Source organism: Eschrichtius robustus, chromosome 13 (genome assembly GCF_028021215.1).
Source record: "Eschrichtius robustus isolate mEscRob2 chromosome 13, mEscRob2.pri, whole genome shotgun sequence".
In the NCBI taxonomy this organism is placed as follows: domain Eukaryota; kingdom Metazoa; phylum Chordata; class Mammalia; order Artiodactyla; family Eschrichtiidae; genus Eschrichtius; species Eschrichtius robustus.
Genome location: NC_090836.1, coordinates 25,205,973 through 25,231,134, shown reverse-complemented (window position 1 = coordinate 25,231,134; position 25,162 = coordinate 25,205,973). Strand labels below are relative to the sequence as shown.

The window sequence follows — 25,162 nt, the reverse complement described above, 5'->3', positions numbered from 1 at the left end:
TAGTCAAGAAAACAAATATATCTGCTTCATATACACACACACACTAACACACACAAATGTATTCATAACAAAATAAGAAAAATACTCATGACAATTACAGCTCTCATTTCGATAACTGGTCACATGGTCATAGTTGGTATTTATAACTACCTTCTTCCATGACTTATTCTGTATTCCCATTGCCCTCAGCAAGCACTTTAGCTGCTGTAATTGTTTATCTGGTGGGGTGATCCAAACCTTCATTCCAGAAGGGTTTGGGCCATCAGTAGTCCTCCCTGAATTGAGTTGTTGTAGTGTTCCATTGACCTTAATCACAGGGCATGATAATCCTAAGAGATGCCCTAAGGGATTTCCTGTGTTTCAGACATAAACTTTGTTACCTCCATTGTGGAGTAGTAGTCAAATTTCCCCTTGGTGGTCAGGATCCATCATGTCAGTCAGCTCTGAATCATTGCCTGTTGATTCAGAGGCATGAGGAGCCCAAAGTGGCTGGGCAGCAGTCTTAACTCCCAGTTCAATTGAATCATGGTTGTGTCTCTTGGTGGAAACACTCCTCCCTCTGGAACGAAGATCTCTAAGCCAGTAGAGCAAAAGGTCATGAGGACAGGAAGTAAAAATTTTGCTCATGGGCCACTAAGGGTAATGGTGAGTGGTGACACTCTGGTTTCAACCCCTTGATTCCTGGACCTGTGAATCCTGGCTATGGGAGAAACAGCACCACATGTTGGATGTTGATTCAGAGCATATACATCCCTCTGGGAAACCTTACCCCAGCCCTGTAAGGTTTTTCCACCTTGCTGGCACTGTAAATGAGTCTTCAAAAGGACATTCTACTATTCTATCAATACAGGTGCTTCAGGATGGAGGAGAACATGGCGAGACCACTGAATTCTACGAGCATGGGCCTATTGCCACACTTCATTTGCTGGGAAACGAGTTCCTTAAGCAGAAGCAATACTGTGTGGAATACCATGATGGTATACAAGGCATTCTATAAGTCTACTCATGATAGTTTTGGCAGAAGCATTGCATGTAAGGAAAACAAATCCATATCCAAAGTGTCTATTCTAGTAAGAACAAGATACTGCCCCTTCCATGACGGAAGCAGTTCAATGTACAGACATACCTCGTTTTAGTGCACTTCATTTTATTTTGCTTCACAGATATTGTGTTTTATTTATTTTATTTTTTTTACAAATTAAAGGATTGTGGTAACCCTGCATTGATCAACTCTACTGGAGCCATTTTTCCAAGAGCATTTGCTCACTTTGTGTCTCTGTGTCACATTTTGGTAATTCTCACAATGCCTCAAATTTTAAAATTATTATTATATTTGTTACAGTGAGCTGTAAGCAGTGATCTTTGATGTTACTATTGTAATTGTTTTGGGGTGCCATAAACCAAACCCATATAAGATGGTGAACTTAATTGGTAAATGTATATGTTTTGACTGCTCCACCAATCGGCCATTCTCCCATTTCTCTCCCTTTTCTTGGGCCATCCTATTCCCTGAGATACAACAATATTAAAATTAGGCCAGTTAATAACCCTACAATGGCCTCTAAGTGTTCATGTGAAAGGAAGAGTCACATGTCTTTCACTTTAAATCAAAAGTTAGAGATGATTAAGCTTAGTGAGGAAGGCATGTTTACAGCTGAGAGAAAGCTAGACCTCTTGCACCAGACAGTAAGCCAATTTGTAAATGCACAGGAAAAGCTCTTGAAGCAAATTACTCCAATGAAGACACAAATGATAAGAAAGTGAAACAGCCTTATGCGGAAATTGTGGTGGTCTGGATAGAAGATCGAACAAGCCACAAGATTCCCTTAAGCCAAAGCCTAATCCACAGCAAGGCCCTAACTCTCTTCATTTCTTTGACGGCTGAGAGCAGTGAGGAAGGTACAAAAGAAAATTTTGCAGAGGTAGGCTCATGAGATTTAAGGAAAGAAGCCATATCTATAACATAAAAGAGCAAGGTGACATAACAAGTGCTGATGTAGAATCTGCAACAAGTTTTCCAGAAGACCTAGCTCAGATAATTAACAAAGGTGGCTACACTAAACAACAGATTTTCAGTGTAGATGAAACAGCCTTATATTGGAAGAAGATGCCATCTAGGATTTTCATAAACAGAGAAGTCAATGCCTGGCTTCAAAACTTCAAAGGACAGGCTGACTCTATTGTTAGGGGTTAATGCAGCTGGTGACTTTAACTGAAGCCAATGTTCAGTTATCATTCTGAAAATCCTAGGGCCCTTCGGAATTATGCAAAATCTACTCTGCCTGTGCTCTATAAGTGGAATAATAAAGCCTAGATGGCAGCACACCTGTTTGCATCACAGTTTACTGAATATGTTGAGACTTCTCATCAAAAAAAGATTCCTTTCAAAATATTACTGACAATTCACCCCATCAACCAAGATCTCTGATGGAGATATACAACAAGATTCATGCTGTTTTCATGTCTGCTAACACAACATCTATTCTGGAGCCCATGGATCAAGGAGTAATTTTGGCTTTCAAGTCTCATGATTTAAGAAATACATTTCATAAGGCTATAGCTGCCATAAATAGTGATTCCTCTGAGGGATCTGGGCAAAGTAAATTGAAAATGTTCTGGAAAGGATTCACCATTCTAGATGCCATCAAGAACATTCGTGATTCATGGGAAGAGGTAAAAATCTCAACATTAAGAACAGTTTGGAAGAAGTTGATTCCATCCCTAAAGGATGACTTTGAGGAGTTTTAGAGTTTAGTGGAGGAAGTAACTGCAGATGTGGTGGAAATAGCAAGACACCCAGAATTAGAAGTGGACCCTGAAGATGTGACTGAATTGCTGCAATTTCATGATAAAACTTGAATGAGGAGTTGCTTCTAATAGATGAGCAAAGAAAGTGGTTTCTGGAGATTGGATCTACTCCTGGTGAAGATGCTGTGAAGATTGTTGACAGGGCCACAAAGGATTTAAAATATTACATAAACTGAGTTGATAAAGTGGCAGGATTTGAGAGGACTGACTGTAGTTATATAAAGAAGCTCTGGGGAGACATTCAAGATGGCGGAGGACTAAACGTGGAGATCACCTTCTTCCCCACAAATACATCAGAAATACATCTACATGTGGAACAACTCCTACAGAACACCTACTGAACGCTGGCAGAAGACCTCAGACCTCCCAAAAGGCAAGAAACCCCCCACGTACCTGGGTAAGGCAAAAGAAAAAAGAAATAACAGAGACAAAAGAATAGGGACGGGACCTGCGCCAGTGGGAGGGAGCCGTGAAGGAGGAAAGGTTTCCACACACTAGGAAGCACCTTCGCGGGCGGAGACTGCGGGTGGCGGAGGAGGAAAGCTTCGGAGTCATGGAGGAGAGCGCAGCCACAGGGGTGCGGAGGGCAAAGCGGAGAGATTCCCGCACGGAGGAGCGGTGCCGAGCAGCACTCACCAGCCCGAGAGGCTTGTCTGCTCACCCGCCGGGGCAGGCGGGGGCTGGGAGCTGAGGCTTGGGCTTCGGTCGGATCGCAGGGAGAGGACTGGGGTTGGCGGCGTGAACACAGCCTGAAGGGGCTAGTGCACCACAGCTAGCCGGGAGGGAGTCCGGGAAAAAGTCTCGACCTGCCGAAGAGGCAAGAGACCATCGTTTCCTGGTGCGCGAGGAGAGGGGATTAAGAGCGCCGCCTAAACGAGCTCCAGAGACGGGCGCGAGCCGCCGCTATCAGCGCGGACCTCAGAGATGGGCATGAGACGCTAAGGCTGCTGCTGCCGCCACCAAGAAGCCTGTGTGCGAGCACAGGTCACTATCCACACCACCCCTCCCGGGAGCCTGTGCAGCCGGCTACTGCCAGGGTCCCGTGATCCAGGGACAACTTCCCTGGGAGAACACACGGCGCGCCTCAGGCCGCTGCAACGTCACGCTGGCCTCTGCTGCCGCAGGCTTGCCCCGCCTCTGTACCCCTCCCTCCCCCCGGCCTGAGTGAGCCAGAGCCCCCAAAGCAGCTGTTCCTTTAACGCTGTCCTGTCTGAGCGAAGAACAGACACCCTCAGGCGACCTACACGCAGAGGCAGGTCCAAATCCAAAGCTGAACCCTGGGAGCTGTGCGAACAAAGAAGAGAAAGGGAAATTTCTCCCAGCAGCCTCAGAACCAGCAGATTAAATCTCCACAATCAACCTATGTACCATTTATCTCTGGAATACGTGAATAGACAACGAATCATCCCAAAATTGAGGCGGTGGACTTTGTGTGATTTTGTCTGTATAGCCTTGCTTTTAACATTTGTCCTAGGGTTCTGTCTGTCCATTTTTTTTTTTTTTTTAGTATATTGTTAGTGTTTGTTATCATTGGTGGATTTGTTTTTTGGTTTGGTTGCTCTCTTCTTTCTTTCTTTCTTTTTTTTTAAATTACTTTTTAATTTTTTTATATTTAATAATTTTTTTATTTTTTAATAACTTTATTTTATTTTCTTTCTTTCCTTCTCCCTTTCTCTCTTTCTTACTTTCTCTCTTTCTTTCTCCCTTTCTTTCTTTCTTTTTTCCTTTATTTCCTTCCTTCTTTCTTTCTTTCTTTCTTTCTCCCTCCCTTTCTCCCTTTTCTTCTGAGCCATGTGGCTGACAGGGTTTTGGTGCTCTGGCCAGGTGTCAGGCCTGTGCCTTTGAGGTGGGAGAGCCAAGTTCAAGACATTGGTCCACCAGAGACCACCCGGCTCCACGTAATATCAAATGGAAAAAGCTCTCCCAGAGATCTCCATCTCAATGCTAAGAGCCAGCCCCACTCAATGACCAGCAAGCTACAGTGCTGGACACCCTATGCCACACAAGACAGGAACACAACTCCACCCATTAGCAGAGAGGCTGGCTAAAATCATAATAAGGTCATAGACACCCCAAAACACACCACTAGACAAGGTCCTGCCCACCAGAAAGACAAGATCCAGCCTCATCCACCAGAACACAGGCACCAGTCCCCTCTACCAGGAAGCCTACACAACCCACTGAACCAACCTTAGCCACTGGGGGCAGACACGAGAAACAATGGGACCTAAGAACCTGCAGCCTGCGAAAAGGACACCCAAAACACCGTGAGTGAAGCAAAATGAGAAGACAGAGAAACACACAGCAGATGAAGGAGCAAGGTAAAAACACACCAGACCAAACAAATGAAGATGAAATAGGCAGTCTACCTGAAAAAGAATTCAGGGTAATGATAGTAAAAGATGATCCAAAATCTTGGAAATAGAATGGAGAAAATACGAGAAACATTTAACAAGGACATAGAAGAACTAAAGAGCAAACAAACAATGATGAACAAAACAATAAATGAAATTAAAAATTCTCTAGAAGGAATCAATAGAAGAATAACTGAGGCAGAAGAATGGAGAAGTGACCTGGAAGATAAAATAGTGGAAATAACTACTGCAGAGCAGAATAAAGAAAAAAGAATGAAAAGAATTGAGGGCAGTCTCAGAGACCTCTGGGACAACATTAAAAGCACCAACATTCGAATTATAGGGGTCCCAGAAGAAGAAGAGGAAAAGAAAGGGACTGAGAAAATATATGAAGAGATTATAGTTGAACACTTCCATAATATGGGAAAAGAAATAGTCAATGAAGTCCAGGAAGTGCAGTGAGTCCCATACAGGATAAATCCAAGGAGAAACACATGAAGACACATATTAATCAAACTATCAAAATTAAACACAAAGAAAAAATATTAAAAGGAGCAAGGGAAAAACAACAAATAACATACAAGGGAATCCCCATAAGGTTAACAGCTGATCTTTCAGCAGAAACTCTGCAAACCAGAAAGTGGTGGCAGGACATATTTAAAGTGATGAAAGGGAAAAACCTACAACCAAGATTATGCTACCCAGTAAGGATCTCATTCAGATTCAGTGGAGAAATTAAAATCTTTACAGACAAGCAAAAGCTAAGAGAATTCAGCACCACGAAACCAGCTTTACAGCAAATGCTAAAAGAACTTCTCTAGGCAGGAAACAGAAGAGAAGGAAAACACCTACAATAACAAACCCAAAACAATTAAGAAAACGGTAATAGGAACATACATATCGGTATCTACCTTAAATGTAAATGGATTCAATGCTCCAACCAAAAGACATAGACTGGCTGAATGGATACAAAAACAAGACCCATATATATGCTGTCTACAAGAGACCCACTTCAGACCTAGGGACACATACAGACTGAAAGTGAGCGGATGGAAAAGGATATTCCATGCAAATAGAAATCTAAAGAAAGCTGGAGTAGCAATTCTCATATCAGACAAAATAGACTTTAAAATAAAGACTGTTACAAGAGACAAAGAAGGACGCTACCTAATGATCAAGGGATCAATCTGAGAAGATATAACAATTGTAAATATTTATGCACCCAACATAGGAGCACCTCAACACATAAGGCAAATGCTAACAGCAATAAAAGGGGAAATCGACAGTAACACAATCATAGTAGGGCACTTTAACACCCCACTTACACCAATGGACAGATGTTCCAAAATGAAAATAAATAGGAAAAAACAAGCTTTAAATGATACATTAAACAGGATGGACTTAATTGATATGTATAGGACATTCCATCCAAAAACAACAGAATACACTTTCTTCTCAAGTGCTTATGGAACATTCGCCAGGATAGAGTATATCTTGGGTCACAAATCAAGCCTTGGTAAATTTAAGAAAATTGAAATTGTATAAAGTTTCTTTTCCGACCACACACTATGAGACTAGATTTCAATTACAGGAAAAAAATCTGTAAACAATACAAACACATGGAGGCTAAACAATACAGTGCTTAATAACCAAGAGATCACTGAAGAAATCAAAGAGGAAATCAAAAAATACCTAGAAAAAAATGACAATGAAATTACGATGACCAAAAACCTATGGGATGCAGCAAAAGCAGTTCTAAAAGGGAAGTTTATAGCAATACAGTCCTACCTCAAGAAACAAGAAACATCTCAAATAAACAAACTAACCTTACACCTAAAGCAATTAGAGAAAGAAGAACAAAAAAACCCCAAAGTTAGCAGAAGGAAAGAAATAATAAATATCACATCAGAAATGAATGAAAAAGAAATGAAGGAAACGATAGCAAAGACCAATAAAAGTAAAAGCTGGTTCTTGGGCTTCCCTGGTGGCGCAGTGGTTGAGAATCTGCCTGCCAATGCAGGAGACACAGGTTCGAGCCCTGGTCTGGGAGGATCCCACGTGCCACGGAGCAACTGGGCCCGTGAGCCACAACTACTGAGCCTGCACATCTGGAGCCTGTGCTCCGCAACAAGAGAGGCCACGATACTGAGAGGCCCGTGCACTGCGATGAAGAGTGGCCCCCGTTCGCTGCAATTGGAGAAAGCCCTCACACAGAAACGAAGACCCAACACAGCCAAAAACAAAAAAAACAAAAAAACAAAAAGCTGTTTCTTTGAGAAGATAAACAAAACTGATAAACCATTAGCCAGACTCATCAAGAAAAAAAGGGGGAAGACTCAAATAAATAGAATTAGAAATGAAAAAAGGAGAAGTAACAACTGACACTGTAGAAATACAAAGGATCATGAGAGATTACTACAAAAAACTTTATGCCAATAAAATGGACAACCTGGAAGAAATGGACAAATTCTTACAAAAGCACAACCTTCTGAGACTGAACCAGGAAGAAATAGAAAATATAAACAGAACAATCACAAGCACTGTAATTGAGACTGTGATTAAAAATTTTCCAACAAACAAAAACCCAGGACCAGATGGCTTCACAGGCGAATTCTATCAAACATTTAGAGAAGAGATAACACCTATCCTTCTCAAGCTCTTCCAAAATATAGCAGAGGGAGGAACACTCCCAAACTCATTCTATGAGGCCACCATCACCCTGATACCAAAACCAGACAAAGATGTCACAAAAAAAGAAAACTACAGGCCAATATCACTGGTGAACATGGATGCAAAAATCCTCAACAAAACACTAGCAAACAGAATCCAACAGCACATTAAAAGGGCCATACAACATAATCAAGTGGGGTATATCCCAGGAATGCAAAGATTCTTCAATATATGCAAATAAATCAATGTGATACACCATATTAACAAATTGAAGGGGAAAAACCATATGATCATCTCAATAGATGCAGAAAGAGCTTTTGACAAAATTCAACAGCCATTTATGATAAAAACCCTCCAGAAAGTAAGCATAGATGGAACTTACCTCAACATAATAAGGGCTATATATGACAAGCCCACAGCCAACATCACTCTCAGTGGTGAAAAACTGAAACCATTTCCACTAAGATCAGGAACAAGACAAGGTTGCCCACTCTCACCACTATTATTCAACATAGTTTTGGAAGTTTTAGCCACAGCAATCAGAGAAGAAAAAGAAATAAAAGGAATCCACATCAGAAAAGAAGAAGTAAAGCTATCACTATTAGCAGATGACATGATACTATACATAGAGAATCCTAAAGATGCTACCAGAAAACTACTAAAGCTAATCAATGAATTTGGTAAAGTAGCAGGATACAAAATTAATGCACAGATATCTCTTGCATTCCTATACACTTATGGTGAAAAATCTGAAAGAGAATTTAAGGAAACACTCCCATTTACCATTGCAACAAAAAGAATAAAATACCTAGGTATAAACCTACCTAAGGAGACACAAGACCCGTATGCAGAAAACTATAAGACAGTGATGAAAGAAATTAAAGATGATACCAACAGATGGAGAGATATACCATGTCCTTGGATGGGAAGAATCAACATTGTGAAAATGACTGTACTACCCAAAGCAATCTACAGGTTCAATGCAATCCCTATCAAACTACCAATGACATTTTCCACAGAACTAGAACAAAAAATTTCACAATTTGTGTGGAAACACAGAAGACCCTGAATAACCAAAGCAATCTTGAGAAAGAAAAATGGAGCTGGAAGAATCATGCTCCTGGACCTCAGACTATATTACAAAGCTACAATAATCAAGACAGTACGGTACTGGCACAAAAACAGAAATATAGATCAATGGAACAGGATAGAAAGCCCAGAGATAAACCCACGCACATATGGTCACCTTATTTTTGATAAAGGAGCCAAGAATATACAATGGAGAAAAGACAGCCTGTTCAATAAGTGGTGCTGAGAAAACTGGACAGCTACATGTAAAACTATGAAATTAGAACACTCCCTAATACCATACACAAAAATAAACTGAAAATGGATTAAAGACCTATAAAACTCTTAGAGGAAAACATAGGCAGAACACCCTATGACATAAATCACAGCAAGATCCTTTTTGACCCACTTCCTAGAGAAATGGAAATAAAAACAAAAATAAACAAATGGGACCTAATGAAACTTAAAAGCTTTCACACAGCAAAGGAAACCGTTAACAAGATGAAAAGACAACCCTCAGAATGGGAGAAAATATTTGCAAATGAAGTAACTGACAAAGGGTTAATCTCCAAAATTTACAAGCAGCTCATGCAGCTCAATATCAAAAAAACAAGCAACCCAACCCAAAAATGTGCAGAAGACCTAAATAGCCATTTCTCCAAAGAAGATATACAGATTGCCAACAAACACATGAAAGAATGCTCAACATCACTAATCATTAGAGAAATGCAAACCAAAACTACAATGAGGTATAACCTCATACCAGTCAGAATGGCCATCATCAAAAAATCTGCAAACAATAAATGCTGGAGAGGGTGTGGAGATAATGGAACCCTCTTGTACTGTTGGTGGGAATGTAAATTGATACAGCCACTATGGAGACAGTATGGATGTTCCTTAAAAAACTAAAAAATAGAATTACCATATGACCCAGCAATCCCACTACTGGGCATATACCCTGAGAAGACCATAATTCAAAAGGAGTCATGTACCACAATGTTCATTGCAACTCTCTTTACAATAGCCAGGACATGGAAGCAACCTACGTGTCCATCGACAAATGAATGGATAAAGAGGATGTGGCACATATATACAATGGAATATTAGCCATAAAGAGAAACGAAATTGAGTTATTTGTGGAGAGGTGGATGGACCTAGAGTCTGTCATACAGAGTGAAGTAAGTCAGAAAGAGAAAAACAAATACCGTATGGTAAAACATATATATGGAATCTAAAGAAAAAAAAAAAAACAAACCTAGGGGCAGGGCAGGAATAAAGACGCAGACGTAGAGAATGGACTTGAGGACACGGGGAGGGGAAGGGTAAGCTGGGACGAAGAGAGAGAGTATCATTGGCATATATACACGACCAAATGTAAAATAGATAGCTAGTGGGAAGCAGCCGCATAGCGCAAGGGAGATCAGCTCGGTGCTTTGTGACCACCCAGAGGGGTGGGATAGGGAGGGTGGGAGGGAGACGCAAGAGGGAGGAGATATGGGGATATATGTGTATGTATAGCTGATTCACTTTGTTATAAAGCAGAAACTAACACACCATTGTAAAGCAATTTTACTCCAATAAAGATGTTAAAAAAAAAAGAAGCTCTGTGTGTAAAATGCTATCTAACAGTATTACATGTTAAAGAAAAATCATTTGTGAAAGGAATAGTCCATTGATGTGGCAGACTTCATTGTTTTCTTATTTTAGGAAACTGCCACGGCCACCCCAACCTTCAGCAATCACCACCCTGATCCGTCAGCAGCCATCAACACTGAGGCAAGACCCTCCACCAGTAAAAATACTGACTTGCTGAAGGCCCAGATGATGGTTAACATTTTTTTAGCAGGAAAGTATTTTTTAAGTAATGTTTGTACATTGTTTTTTTAGATATAATGCTATTGTACACTTAATAGACTACAGTATAGTGTAAGCATAACTTTTAGATGCACTGGGAAACCAAAATATTCATGTGACTCCTTTTACTGCAATATTTGTTTTATTGTGGTGGTCTGGATCTGAACCTGCAATATCTCTGAGTATGTTTGTCATCAGCTTGCCACTAGGTACCTGGCTGATCGCCCTTCGAAATGGTGCCATCTCAAGGATTCAACGCTGGTCTTTGCTGCTGGCAAATCGGGGCCTCAGCAATGGCAGTAGCCAAGTTGGCCGTGGGTGAGCAGAAGTCCATGTTGCTGCGCCAATACATAAAACTTTATCTCTGCCATCATGGCTTCACGAGCCCACTGGGTGATGATGGGATGGCTGGGGAGGGAGGCTGACTGGTATTCACAGAATAGGTCATCCTATCCACTTGAATATTAAAATCTTCCCCTGCTGAGGTCACTCTTCAGTGAGCATTTATATGGGACAGAAGTATCTTTGGGCTTTTGCCCATTCCATATACTTCTTCCCCAGACTTCCTTGTCATCAATTTTCCAACCATGTTCCTTCCAAGTCCCTGACCACCCAGACATACCATTGGCCATAGGCCATGAATCCGTAGATAACTGCATGTCTGACCAGTTCTCCTTCTAAGCAAGGAGAACAACCAGGTGCACAGCCTGAAGTTCTGCTCACCAGGAAGAGTTCCCTTCACCACTGTCCTTCAGGGATGTCCCAGAAAGGAGCTCTAGTGCTGCAGCTGTCCATTTTGGGAGGTGCCTGTACATCATGAGAATCATCTGTAAGCCAGGCCAGAGTTTTCTCTTCTTCTGTAAACTGATTGTAGGGAATTCCCCATGAGGCCATAGGGGCAGGTTGGGAAAGAAAAGGTAGTGTAGCAAAAGTGGGGACCATGGGCATTTGGGCCACTTCTTCATGTAACTTACTTGTGTCTTCAGGGCCTGATTGGGCCTCGTCAGTTATATATAACCTCCACTCGATGATGGAGTACTGCTGTGCGTGCCCAACTTTATGGTTTGGTGGAGCAGATAACAGCCAGTTCATGATGGCCTAATGCTGTTTCTCTAAAGGAGAGCAGTTACCCAACAGAGCATGGCAGGGCTTTGCTCTAAAATCCTAAGAGCCTGTGCTGGGACTCACCAATAGAGGCCTGCTGAAGGCTCCAAACAGCCACCGGCAAGTGTCTGCCACTGATACTTCGAGCACCATTAGATTTACTGGATCATATGACTCAAGAGGCAGAGAGGCTTGCATGGCAGCCTGGACCTGCAGCAAAGCCTTTTCTTGTTGTAGGCCCCACTCAAAATGAGCAGCTTTTTGGATTACTCACTAGATGGACCAGAGCAACACACTCAAATCAGGAATATGTTGCCTCCAAAATCTGAACAGGCCAACTAGGTGTTTTTGGTTGTAGGAGAGGCCAAATGCAACAAATTATTCTTCATCTTAGAAAGGATCTTTCAACATGCCCCACACTGCTGGACCCCTAAAATTTCACTGAGGCAGAAGGTCCCTGAATTTTTGTTGGATTTATTTCTCACCCTCTGATATGCAAATGTCTTACCAGTAAGTCTAGAGTTGTTGCTACTTCCTGCTCACTGGGTCCAATCACCATAATGTCATCAATGTAATGGACAACTATGGTATCCTGTGGTAGGGAAAGGTGATCAAGATCCTTCCAAACTAAATTATGACGTAGGGCTGGCGAGTTGATACACCCCTGAGGTAGCATAGTGAAAGTGTATTGCTGGCCTTGCCAGGTAGAAGCAAACTGCTTTTGGTGGTCTTATTAATAGGGATGGAGGAAAAAGCATTTGCTAGCTTAACAGCTGCATACCGGGCACCAAAGGATGTGTAAACTTTCTCAAGCAATGCAATCACATCTGGCAAAGCAGTTGCAACTGTAGTCACCACTGTTTTAAGCTTACAATAATCCACTGTCATTCTTCAAACTCCATCTGTTTTTTTGTAATAGGCAAGTTGAATGAGGAGTGGTAGAAATCACTATCCCTGCATCTTTCAAGTCCTTGATGGTGACATTAATCTCTGCTGTCCCTCCAGGAATGACGTATTTCTTTTGGTTTACTATTTTTCAGGGTAGAGGCAGTTGTAGTGGTTTCCACTTGACCTTTCCCACTATAACAGCCCTCACTCCACAGGACAGGGAACCAATTTGGAGATTCTACCAGCTGCTGAGTATATCATTACAATTATGTATGTATTCCTGAACTGGAGAAATAATCAAAGAATGGGTTTGGGGACTTACGGAGCCCACTGTGAGATGGTCCTAACCTAAAACTCCATTGATCACCTGACCTCCACAAGCTCCTATTTTGTCACCAGACTGACATTCTGGTTTTCCTGGAATTAGGGTCAGTTCAGAGCCAGTGTTCAGTAGTCCCTGAAAGCTCTCATTATTTCCTTTCCCCAATGTGCAGTTACCCTGGGAAAGACCATAGGTCCCTTCAGGGATGGCTGGGAAAAGATTAACAGAATAAATTTTTAGCAGTATATAGGGATCCTTTCTCAAGGGGACTTGCCCTTCCTTTCATTCAAGGGGTTTTGGGTCTGTAAACTGACTCAAGTCTGGGAATTCAGTTGGGGCCATGACTATTTTTTTTTTTTTTTTTTGATTCAAGTTAGACTTTTGTTCAGTTGACTTAGAACTTTTTTGCTTATACAGATGAAGTAAGAATTTAGTAGCCTTCCCATACACCATGATCAAATAGTCAATGCCATAGGTCTCTATAAGTCAGACTTTTCTGATTGCTACTTTGACTCTGCTGTCCTTTATGCCCTTTTAACCATGACAACTTGACTTTGGCAATTAAGGGTCACTATCTGTCCCCAGCTGCCCTGGGATCCTCATTGCATTTAGGTTTCCCAATTTATTACACAATTTCCCACTGTAGGTTCTGGCCTACAGAGAAAAATGATTACTGAGCTCTTCAAGGATGCTGGGGCTCCCTTCACAAATTTATTTCTGTGACCCAGCCAAGTTGGCACATCACAATTATTATATTTTCTCCTAACACATTCACCACCCACCGGACTTCTGTCACATTTTTAAAGAACAAAATCCTTGCTTGATGGCTTGGTAGCTGAACGTAACATTAATATTGACAGGAAGTTTTATTTACTTGATTTTGAATTATTTCTTTTGCCTGATTTTCAACTTAAGTATTCATTACTGATAAACTCTTCTATTTCTAAACTGTCTCAGCTTAAGTAACAAAAAAATATGTGAGTCACAATGTAGGCACAGTGAGAACACTGAACTAGAGCTAGAAAATCTAGAAATGGAATCTGTTCTGTGGCTAATTGCTAATGTAACTCTCAATCTCCAATCTTGTCAGCTCTAAGACTCAATTTCCTCTTCTGTTAAATAATATTCTACCTACTTCACAGAACAGTTTTAATAATCAAATAGAGTAATAAGTAAAAGAGAACTCTGTCATCTGACCAGAATTGTTCTTGTTCTGGTTGTTATGTGTTATACTATGAATACTACTTTGACCCTGAATCCAAATACCTTGTGCTTATTTGTTAACAAATATTGAGAGCATATCTTGTCATCCAACTTATGTAGTAAAACACTTGATGCAGATGCTGTATTTTATACTGTATTATTCCTCAAAAGTCAACTAGCACAGTACTTTGTAATGAAAAGTGCCTCAATAAATATTGTTGAATCAACAAATAAATGAGTCAGCACTGAAAGGACTGATTGACTTCTTAATCAATGAATAAAAAGTCAGGGGCTAATTCACAAACCCTAGTGGGCATTTGAATCATTGGAAAGCTTGCTAAAATTGTTCTTTACTGGAACTCCTTTTCCGAGATTTTGATTTAGAAAGTCTGAGGTAGGGCCCAAGTAGATGCATTTTAATGAACACCCCAACTGATTCAGATATAGGTGGTAAGAGAAATACTGACGTAGGGAATTTGATGGAGGTACTCTGATCCCAGATCATATTTTCTTCCACAGCTTACGTCTTTAATGTAAGTCTATGTTGTCCCTATGATGTTTTTTTTTTTTTTCTTAAAACAAGACAAGAAATAACCTGCTTACTTGAGAATTCTCATTTCTAATAATAGTGGAATGCAGACAACACAGGTAGGATGCAGCAGACCATGGCTTCAGTCCACCCAGAACTGAAGTCTGAGCTTCAAAGGCTTCAAGCTTGCACTAAGGTAACTGTGATGTAGAGACTCTCTCTGCATTTATTACAAGCATCAGAGCTCACGGGGTCACTCATAAAACACATGTATTCGAAGAAGTAGAATAGAAACACATCTTTTCAAATCAATAACTAAAACTTTTAAAAAGTATTTTTTCTCTGTGTTCCTGCTTCCCAATACTAAAAGCTAAAATAAATGACTATTTAAAGGATTTAAAAAAATATAGTAGAAATCTATGCACAGAGAGTAGAATAGCATACCAGTGATTAATAAACATATTATAACAGCTTGGCATGAAAGGGTTATATATCAAAGTGTCCTAATTTCTTCTGACAAGATATAGTCATTTCCTCTGCTGCTCACATGGGTTAAAAGACCTATATTCAGATTCATTCAAGCAGAGTTTAGAAATAAGGTTGGAGATTTCTATTTTCCAGTCCACTCAACTATATCTCAACCTTTTATCCAACCAAGGAAACTGTGTGGAAACAAAATAGTTGGAATGTGTGAAGATCTTTAACAACAAAGCCTGATTACAAGGAGATTAATTTAACATCATGAACTCAGTCCACCAAAAAGGCAACTGATTTGTAGACTAACACTGAAAACCTGGTACAAAATCAGAGCACAAATTATTGTTTACACCAAAAGATATGATGGCTTATACATATATAATACATAGTTCTTTTGCAGATACAAGAGTTATCAGAATTTGTTACTGTCAATGATTAGACACAGTATTCATTAACTATACCTGCCCAAAGAAAAGCCATCGAGTTAGTCACTTCATGTAGTGAGATTCCAGGAGCTTAGTCACTGGCATACACCAACTGATTACTCTTGAACCATGCAGGAAATCATATTTTTTAAAAAGGTTAATATGAAGGTTAGTTAATTATACATAAATTGATATAAAATGGCAAATCGGAAACCCTTATTTCCTAATAGAAGTTCCTGATCATAACCTGTGCCAATAAATTTACAGGAAACATCTGAATAAATGTAAATAGCCTATGCACTTGGAAATATGCAGCTAGGCCTTTATGAAGGACTAAGTTCTGAAGTAAAGCTAACGCTGTCCCTGTCACAGTTCTCTCCATAGGATGTTATTCCATCTCAGAAGAACAATAAGCCACAAACAGCACTCTTATTTTTCTCTGATAATGTGCAATGAATTTTATCAACAAAGATTTTAGGCATTTGTCTATAAGAGAAGGTACTGAAAGTAGGTGTACCTCAACATAATAAAGCCCATATATGACAAACGCACAACCAACATCATTCTCAATGGTGAAAAACTGAAACCATTTCCTCTAAGATCAGGAACAAGACAAGGTTGTCCACTCTCACCACTATTACTCAACATAGTTTTGGAAGTTTTAGCCACAGCAATCAGAGATGAAAAAGAAATAAAAGGAATCCAAATCATAAAAGAAGAAGTAAAGCTGTCACTGTTTGCAGATGACATGATACTATACATAGAGAATCCTAAAGATGCTACCAGAAAACTACTAGAGCTAATCAATGAATTTGGTAAAGTAGCAGGATACAAAATTAACACACAGAAATCTCTTGCATTCCTACACACTCATGGTGGAAAATGTGAAAGAAAAATTAAGGAAACACTCCCATTTACCATTGCAACAAAAAGTATAAAATACTTAGGAATAAACCTACCTAAGGAGACACAAGACATGTATGCAGAAAACTATAAGACAGTGATGAAAGAAATTAAAGATGATACAAACAGATGGAGAGATATACCATGTTCTTGGATTGGAAGAATCAACAATGTGAAAATGACTACACTACCCAAAGCAATCTACAGATTCAATGCAGTCCCTATCAAACTACCACTGGCATTTTTCACAGAACTAGAACAAAAAATTTCACAATTTGTATGAAAACACAGAAGACCCTGAATAGCCAAAGCAATCTTGAGAAAGAAAAACGGAGCTGGAGGAATCAGGCTCCCAGACTTCAGACTATACTACAAAGCTACAGTAATCAAGACAGTATGGTAGTGGCACAAAAACAGACATATAGATCAATGGAACAGGATAGAAAGCCCAGAGATAAACCCACGCACATATGGTCACGTTATCTTTGATAAAGGAGCCAAGAATATGCAATGGAGAAAAGACACTCTCTTCAATAAGTGGTGCTGGGAAAACCGGACAGCTACATATAAAAGAATGAAATTAGAACACTCCCTAACACAATACACAAAAATAAACTCAAAATGGATTAAAGACCTATAAAACTCTTAGAGGAAAACATAGGCAGAACACTCTATGACATAAATCACAGCAAGATCCTTTTTGACCCACCTCCTAGAGAAATGGAAATAAAAATAAAAATAAACAAATGGGACCTAATGAAACTTAAAAGCTTTTGCACAGCAAAGGAAAACATAAACAAGAAGAAACGACAACCCTCAGAATGGGAGAAAATATTTGCAAATGAAGCAACTGACAAAGGATTAATCTCCAAAATTTATAAGCAGCTCATGCAGCTCAATATCAAAAAAACAAACAACGCAATCCAAAAATGGGCAGAAGACCTAAACAGACATTTCTCCAAAGAAGATATACAGATTGCCAACAAACACATGAAAGGATGCTCAACATCACTAATCATTAGAGAAATGCAAATCAAAACTACAGTGAGGTATCACCTCACACCAGTCAGAATGGCCATCATCAAAAAATCTACAAACAATAAATGCTGGAGAGGGTGTGGAGGAAAGGGAACCCTCTTGCACTGTTGGTGGGAATATAAATTGATACAGCCACTATGGAGACAGTATGGCGGTTCCTTAAAAAACTAAAAATAGAATTACCATATGACCCAGCAATCCCACTACTGGGCATATACCCTGAGAAAACCATAACTCAAAAAGAGTCATGTACCACAATGTTCATTGCAGCTCTATTTACAATAGCCGGGACGTGGAAGCAACCTAAGTGTTCATCGACAGATGAATGCATAAAGAAGATGTGGCACATATATACAATGGAATATTACTCAGTAATAAAAAGAAATGAAATTGAGTTATTTGTGGAGAGGTGGATGGACCTAGAGTCTGTCATACAGAGTGAAGTAAGTCAGAAAGAGAAAAACAAATACCGTATGCTAACACATATATATGGAATCTAAAAAAAAAAAAAAAAAAGTCCTGAAGAACGTAGGGGCAGTACAGGAATAAAGACACAGACGTAGAGAATGGACTTGAGGACACGGGGAGGGGGAAGGGTAAGCTGGGATGAAGTGTGAGAGTGGCATGGACATATATACGCTACCAAATGTAAAATAGATAGCTAGTGGGAAGCAGCTGCATAGCACAGGGAGATCAGCTCGGTGCTTTGTGACCACCCAGAGGGGTGGGATAGGGAGGGTGGGAGGGAGATGGAAGAGGGAGGAGATATGCTGATATATGTATATATATATCTGATTCACTTTGTTATAAAGCAGAAACTAACACACCATTGTAAAGCAATTATACTCCAGTAAAGATGTTAAAAAAAATTGCTTTTAAATTTGCATTAAGAGTGATTCACCTAATGACAACTTTAGGATTATATGCTATTTCTTTTTTTAAATTGAGGTATAGTTGATGTACAATATTATGTAAGTTTCAGATGTACAACATAGTGATTCACAAATTGTAAAAGCTGTACTCCATTTATAGTTATTATAAAATATTTGCTATAAAAAGAAAGTAGGTACTCAGCGATTTGAAAAAAAACATGTACTTCATATTTGTACTAAGCTGTGGGTAGTAGCTATATAACATGAGAAGAAAAACACAGGTTTTATACAACAAAGTACAAGCTATCAGAAGGCCACAGTCCATAAAAGGTGCATTTGGGACAAATTCTTATGCCTAATAGTTTCATAGTAACTTGAACAAAGAAATAAAAGCACTCTTTCTCTCCTCCAGTTGCTATGTTATTTAAATGACTGTTAACTCTTTTATGATGCTAATTAACATATACTACCCAATCAAATCACCTATGTTTCACATGCTTTTCATAGTATTTACTGAAATTATAAAATCCACTCTCTGTTCATTTTACTGTGAACAGAGATGGAGTATTTTTCATATCACTTAGGCTGCTGTTTCACAGACTAACCTCTGCCATCAGTTCTAAATCTGAACCACTACTTCAGAATTTACAGGCCATTGCAATTTATTATTAACGATTTTGTATCTAGGCAAACACCTATGTCTACTTATCAATCAAAAATGAATGTTGGGGCTTCCCTGGTGGCTCAGCGGTTGAGAATCTGCCTGCCAATGCAGGGGACACGGGTTCGAGCCCTGGTCTGGGAAGATCCCACATGCCGCGGAGCAACTAGGCCCGTGAGCCACAATTACTGAGCCTGCGCGTCTGGAGCCTGTGCTCCGCAACAAGAGAGGCCGCGAAAGTGAGAGGCCCGCGCACCATGATGAAGAGTGGCCCCCGCTTGCCACAACTAGAGAAAGCCCTTGCACAGAAACGAAGACCCAACACAGCCATAACAATAAATTAATTAATTTAAAAGAAATAGATACAATAAAAAAAAAAAAAAAATGAATGTTGATCTCCTTTTGAATTCTATGTGCCCCACCTTAAGCTATGATAAAGATGTGGGGCAAAGGGGAAGATATAAGAATTCCTGAGTCTGGACTCTTGCCTGTCTTCTAAGGGCCTGCCTCCAATCAGGAAGAGAATCCATGTACCATGATGGTAAAAGGCAAAGCCTGGCATAGATAAAATACTGTATAAAATATAATATAGAATAATATATATTCATATATAACAATGTAAAATATTAAGGTGACTACAGGAAGGATATTTTACTTCTTTTGAGGGTGAACAGTAAATCATTTGTGTACTATGAAACTGATTTTTGCACAAGGAGTATGAAGGGAGATGCAGAAATTCAGAAGGTGTTTATGGTAATGATGATGGTAAAGCAAAGGGATATGAGAAAGTCTGATGGGTGTGCTAGGTGTGCACTAGCATGGCTGTAGGAGATAATTCCTAAAAGGAAGTCAAGGAGCCCTTGGCCAAAAGAATAGATGACAACAGACTGTGGAAAATTCACTGCCCAGCTAAAGAGGTAGGTCTTTACAGGCACAGAAGATTTTGAACAAGGGACAGAAAATCAACAGGAGGGGCTGAGAAAGGAGTGGAAACACAGTAAAATGGAGTCTATTTCAAAGGTCCAGGCTAGAGGTAAGGAAGAGTTCAATGAGGGGCAAGGCGGTAGTGGTTCTCACACCACACCATGATGCAAATCAGATCCATCTGGGGTGTTCATTTATTCAAACTGCAGATTTGCAGCCTTCTCTCCACCCCTCATTCCATTCTGATTCAGTAGATCTGGATGAGGTCCTCCATTAATATAATAAGAGGAGTTCTAAGGTCTATATAGGGAAGATGTAGGTTTGAATTTTAGCCCTACTATTTACTAGCCATGACTTTAAGCAAGTGATTTAGACTTCACTAGATGCTGTTTCCTCATTTGTAAAATAAAACAATTTTATTGGGAGGATTTAATTTTAGAAAGGTTGGACAAAACCTGACACATTTTATAGTTGGGTCAATGAGGCTGGAATGGAAGGGATGGGTGGTAGAAACACTGCAAGCACATTTTGGTTTTTCTCTTACTAACTATGTTCTCTCTCGCATATTTGTGTACATGAGTTTTCTGCTGTACAAGAGCTGGAGTTCTTCAAGGGCAGAGAGCTTAGTCATCATTCTGTGCTCCAGATATTGTAATTTAATGAATAAATTCTGTCAGATCTTGTCTCTAGATGCATTTATGTTGATCATTGATTTCATATCATACCCTTGAGCTCTTTGAGAGCAGGGACAGTGGATTCACTGTTTATCCCTAGTACCTAGTACATTCTACATGCTCAATCAATGTTATTTAAGTGATGAATAAATGAACAAATTGATGGATAAATGGATGTGTGGAGGATGAAGTGCACTCCAGTACTGGCTGGATGCTAAGCCAGGGTCTTATCTCTGAAATCCTGGTCTCTGCGGACTCCACCGTACAAAATGCAAGACATTCTGCCTGTCCCATTGAGATGTACATCCCCAAGAGGCTGTGTGAACCAGCTGGCTTGGAACATATTTCTATGTAATCATTTGAATAAATTCAGCATTTAAAGTTCAAATTAGGCACCATTTCACACGGGCACTAATAAGAAGCTACTTCAAGTCATCTTTCTTTCCAGTTCATTAAATAAGTCTTTAAAATTCCACTTAATGTGTTCATTGGCATGTTCTTTTCAGAATTCAGCATTCTGGGGGAAGAAAGTGACCAAAATAGCCATTCTTGATTTTTCTATCATTATAAATTATGCGATCAATCATTTGATTATTTTTAGCTCAATCAGACTTTAAGAGCTCTGGTGAAGAATAAAACATACAGGAAGATCTAAATTACACAGCAAATAGCAGGCAAGGTGACACCTACTATCTTTACAATAGTGGCTTGATCTAATTGGGAAATTCATTCACTCATTTATTCATTCATTCAACTGCTGAATACGTGTATACAGTGTTCCAGGCATTGTGCTAGATGCTGGGGGTACAAGGATGAACAAGACACCCACCTGTTCAGGGTAAGGTACTTTGTCTCTCGTCATGTGAGAGTTTTTATTATAGAACTCTTAATAATTGTAAGTGGCTTTAAGCTCATTGGTATCCCTGGAACACATCCTAAACTCAGGATGAATTTAGAGACCTATTAGGATGCTGGAGTTTCTTTTGGGCTTGGACAGTTCCTAGAAATGAAATAAATGGGATGTGCAATTTCAGGCACTCCTAAGGTATTCATAGGTGTTTTGCCTACAAGTGATATACCCTGCCGACTCTGACATAACTACCTAGAGAAGGGCCTAGTTATACCAGCATCATCTGGCTTCCCCCACATCCATCCACTTCTGACATCAAGAAACCCCAACACTGACATCAAGAAAAATGTACCAGATAACAGTGGCTTCAAACACTTGCAGAGACTAAACTTCTATTTATTGAGCACCTGTTACATGATTGCCCTGTGATGAATGCCGTTCATGGGTGCAACTGAGAGACTGAACATACCAATGGGCCATGGCCAGAGAATATATAAAAATAAAACTTTGACCCACAACGCACAGCAACCTGCCCAGGAACCCAACCTGTTATCTATAACAAACAACCTGGGAAGCCAGCTAGCTAGGAATCAGATTTTTAGAAAGTCAGATTGCTATCTCTAGGGACAATCCAGGAAGCTGGACAATAACTTCTTAAACAGCTGGCCCCAAACAGCCAGGGCTTGATCAACAACTGACAGTTCCCTTAATTTCTGTCTCCTCTTCCAACTTAGCACCAACCAGGGAAAGCCAAATATATACCACTAACCAACCCCATAGGATGCCCTGCTCCTAGTTTGCTGGCCTACAGTCTTCCCATGACAACAGCCCCCCATCAGGGCACACCTGCCGCCTTCCCTTTTTTCCACTATAAAGCTTTCCTTCTACTGTCCCCTGCTAAGCCTAATTGTACTTTTGGATGACTTTTATCTTTCCTTAAAAGGAAGTGACTCCAAGTGTAATGATATTCGTCTATGGGTCTGCTGGTTTAGGGGAAAAGTTCAATTTAGATGCACTATTAAGAGTTTAATGAGACACCTTGGGTTATAATGGTAACTTTAATTCCATATTTCTTTACCATTAATTGAATGTATGAACACGTCTAGAGCCCAGCAGGTGAAAAGACTTGAGTTGTTCATAGGGAAATAGTTCTCTGACTGTGTTGTCTCTGATTCATGGGACCACAGGGCTGCCCACGTCTGCTGCATACCAATGACTGAATTAGGGCATTTCATTTACTAAATGTGGGCCTCCATGTAACTTTAAAAGCATTTAAAAATAACATGCTACCTCCACAATTCAGATTTTTAACACCTGTATATTCACTAATTTAGAATGCTGGGTAAACTTACTTGTATAATAATGCTCAGAGGTCAAGAAAGGGAGTTGATTAAGGATAATAAAAGTTTAAAGACGTTTTGTTTTAGTTACTACATTTTGTCATTTGGATTGCCCAGTTCTAAATGAAATAAAGGTGCTAAGGGAAAGGCCTCAAAACCCACAGAAACTTTGCTCTCCAGTTCCACAGAAATCCTGAAGATTTGTATCGAAGCCTGTATGAATCCTTTTGTGTAACATGAAACGCTGTGCATTGAAATGGATGTATAAAAATATATCCAGAGGCAAGGCCCATGCTGAGTGTTCAGACTCAGCACACTAAGAACCCATGTGGGCTCCACACTTGCCATCCTTCACGGTCACTGAGTGTACTGACTCAAGGGGTTTCCCTGGAGAGACTCCGGAGAGAAAGGGCGAGTCTCCTCACCAGTCTAGGGAGCTCTGCTACACCATCAGCGATTCTCTCAGGAATCAGCCACTCCCTGGAGCAGCTGAGGTACCTCCTGGGAAATGAAAGGCAGGACAGACAGCAAGTAACACAAGTCCCGCTGCTGGAATATGCAGCAGCAAAAAGGAGACTGCTTCTTATTTCAAATGTTCACATGGGAAGGAAAGGAAGGATTTCTTATTTCATACTTTTTTTGGGAAAAGCAGCTCAGAATATATCAAAGGAAACATTGTCAGGTTGCAATGCAGTCTGCAAAAAACACCTCAGCATGTGAAATTTAAAAAAAAAACAAAACAAAAAACAAATATAGAGATTGAGCTGGAGAGATGAGAGGAAAGGGAGACCAGACTTTTTAGACATTTTTTTTTTCCTGAAGAAAAGGAAGGGAAATTGAGTAGAAATACACACAAAAGTAGAAACCACAATTTGCAGACTACTTGGGTAAAATAAATTTAAAATTTACAGAAATTCCTCCTTCATTTTCTTGAGAAAGTATTTTTAGATTTCTGTCAAATATAAAGAAAAAGTCACAGTAATACTAAAGGACAAAAAAAAAAAAAAAAAAGAGAAGTGGAGAAGAGCATTTTAGCACATGTTTACATAGATACATACATATCCATACATTATACATGTGTACACACAGATACACCCATATACGTAGCATATACTTACCTTAACTTTTCTTTAGTACAAATTCAGAATGACATTTTCAAATATGTCCTTTAAAAATGCAATAAAATTCCTATCACTTTAAAAAAATGTATAACTTTTCTCTGTTAATAATTGCACAGTTTAATTACCCTTTTCAGTTATATCACCTCCTCCCCTCCTCCCACCAAAAATAGTATTTGGAATTGGTGCTGGCCCAGATATTATGGGAAACATTTTTAACAGATATAGTCTCTTCTCAGTAAAAGCTTACAAAGAAAAAAAGATAATAGTAATAAAATGTAAAGTGATGATATTGTACATAGAGATTTGTAATTCAGAGCTAGGAGGAAGGCAGAAATTCTGTTATACAGATCATTTCTTTTTTTGTTCAGGAAAGTATGGGCATGTTTAGTCATGTTTAATCATGAGAACCATCACATCTCACTCCCTCCACATGACAGGAAGTATACACACACACACACACACACACACACACATACACACACACACACACACACATACATACACACACATACACACACACACATACATACACACACACACACACACACACACATATATGTATACATACACACACATACATATACATTTATATAAAGGGAGAGAGAATATTCCAGAGAGAAAAGAGAGGACCTGACTGCAATGGTGGGAGCTCTCTGAGGAAGAAGGAATGCAAACAAAAATCTGTGCTGTGGATAATGAGGCAGTGAAATAAGTATAATGAAGTAAAATTTTTTTAGAAATTCCCATTTTGTGCTGTAATCTCTCTGTGTTACCCCGTGCCTTAAGGAAGTGTCTGCTGTATATTTATGTTACTGGTACTCTTGGTAAAGGGAGCCATGTCTGCCATCAGAAGTGGTGTGGAAAGAGCAGTCACAACAGGTGACGAGCAAATAAGCAGAGGAATGAAGAATCCAGTGGGAGCAGGAATTCAGAATGAGAGGTAATCAGGAGAATATATATATAAGTCTGCCAGGCATACTTGGAAATTTCCCAAAATGCCTGGGATGGGAGGCTAACTTATGTTACTTGCGTATTAAGGAAAGGTTGATTCCAGCCAGACACTTGGGATAAAACTAT

General features: G+C 39.7%; 1 protein-coding gene and 1 pseudogene across 2 annotated transcripts in view; both read right to left on the bottom strand.

Annotated features, from left to right (window-relative positions):
* The window catches only part of FAR2 (fatty acyl-CoA reductase 2), a 152,268-nt gene that overhangs the window by 56,954 nt on the left and 70,152 nt on the right, over window positions 1–25,162 (bottom strand). The gene's annotated exons all lie outside the window — the stretch shown is intronic.
* On the bottom strand, window positions 128–15,757 carry LOC137775770 (uncharacterized; annotated as a pseudogene).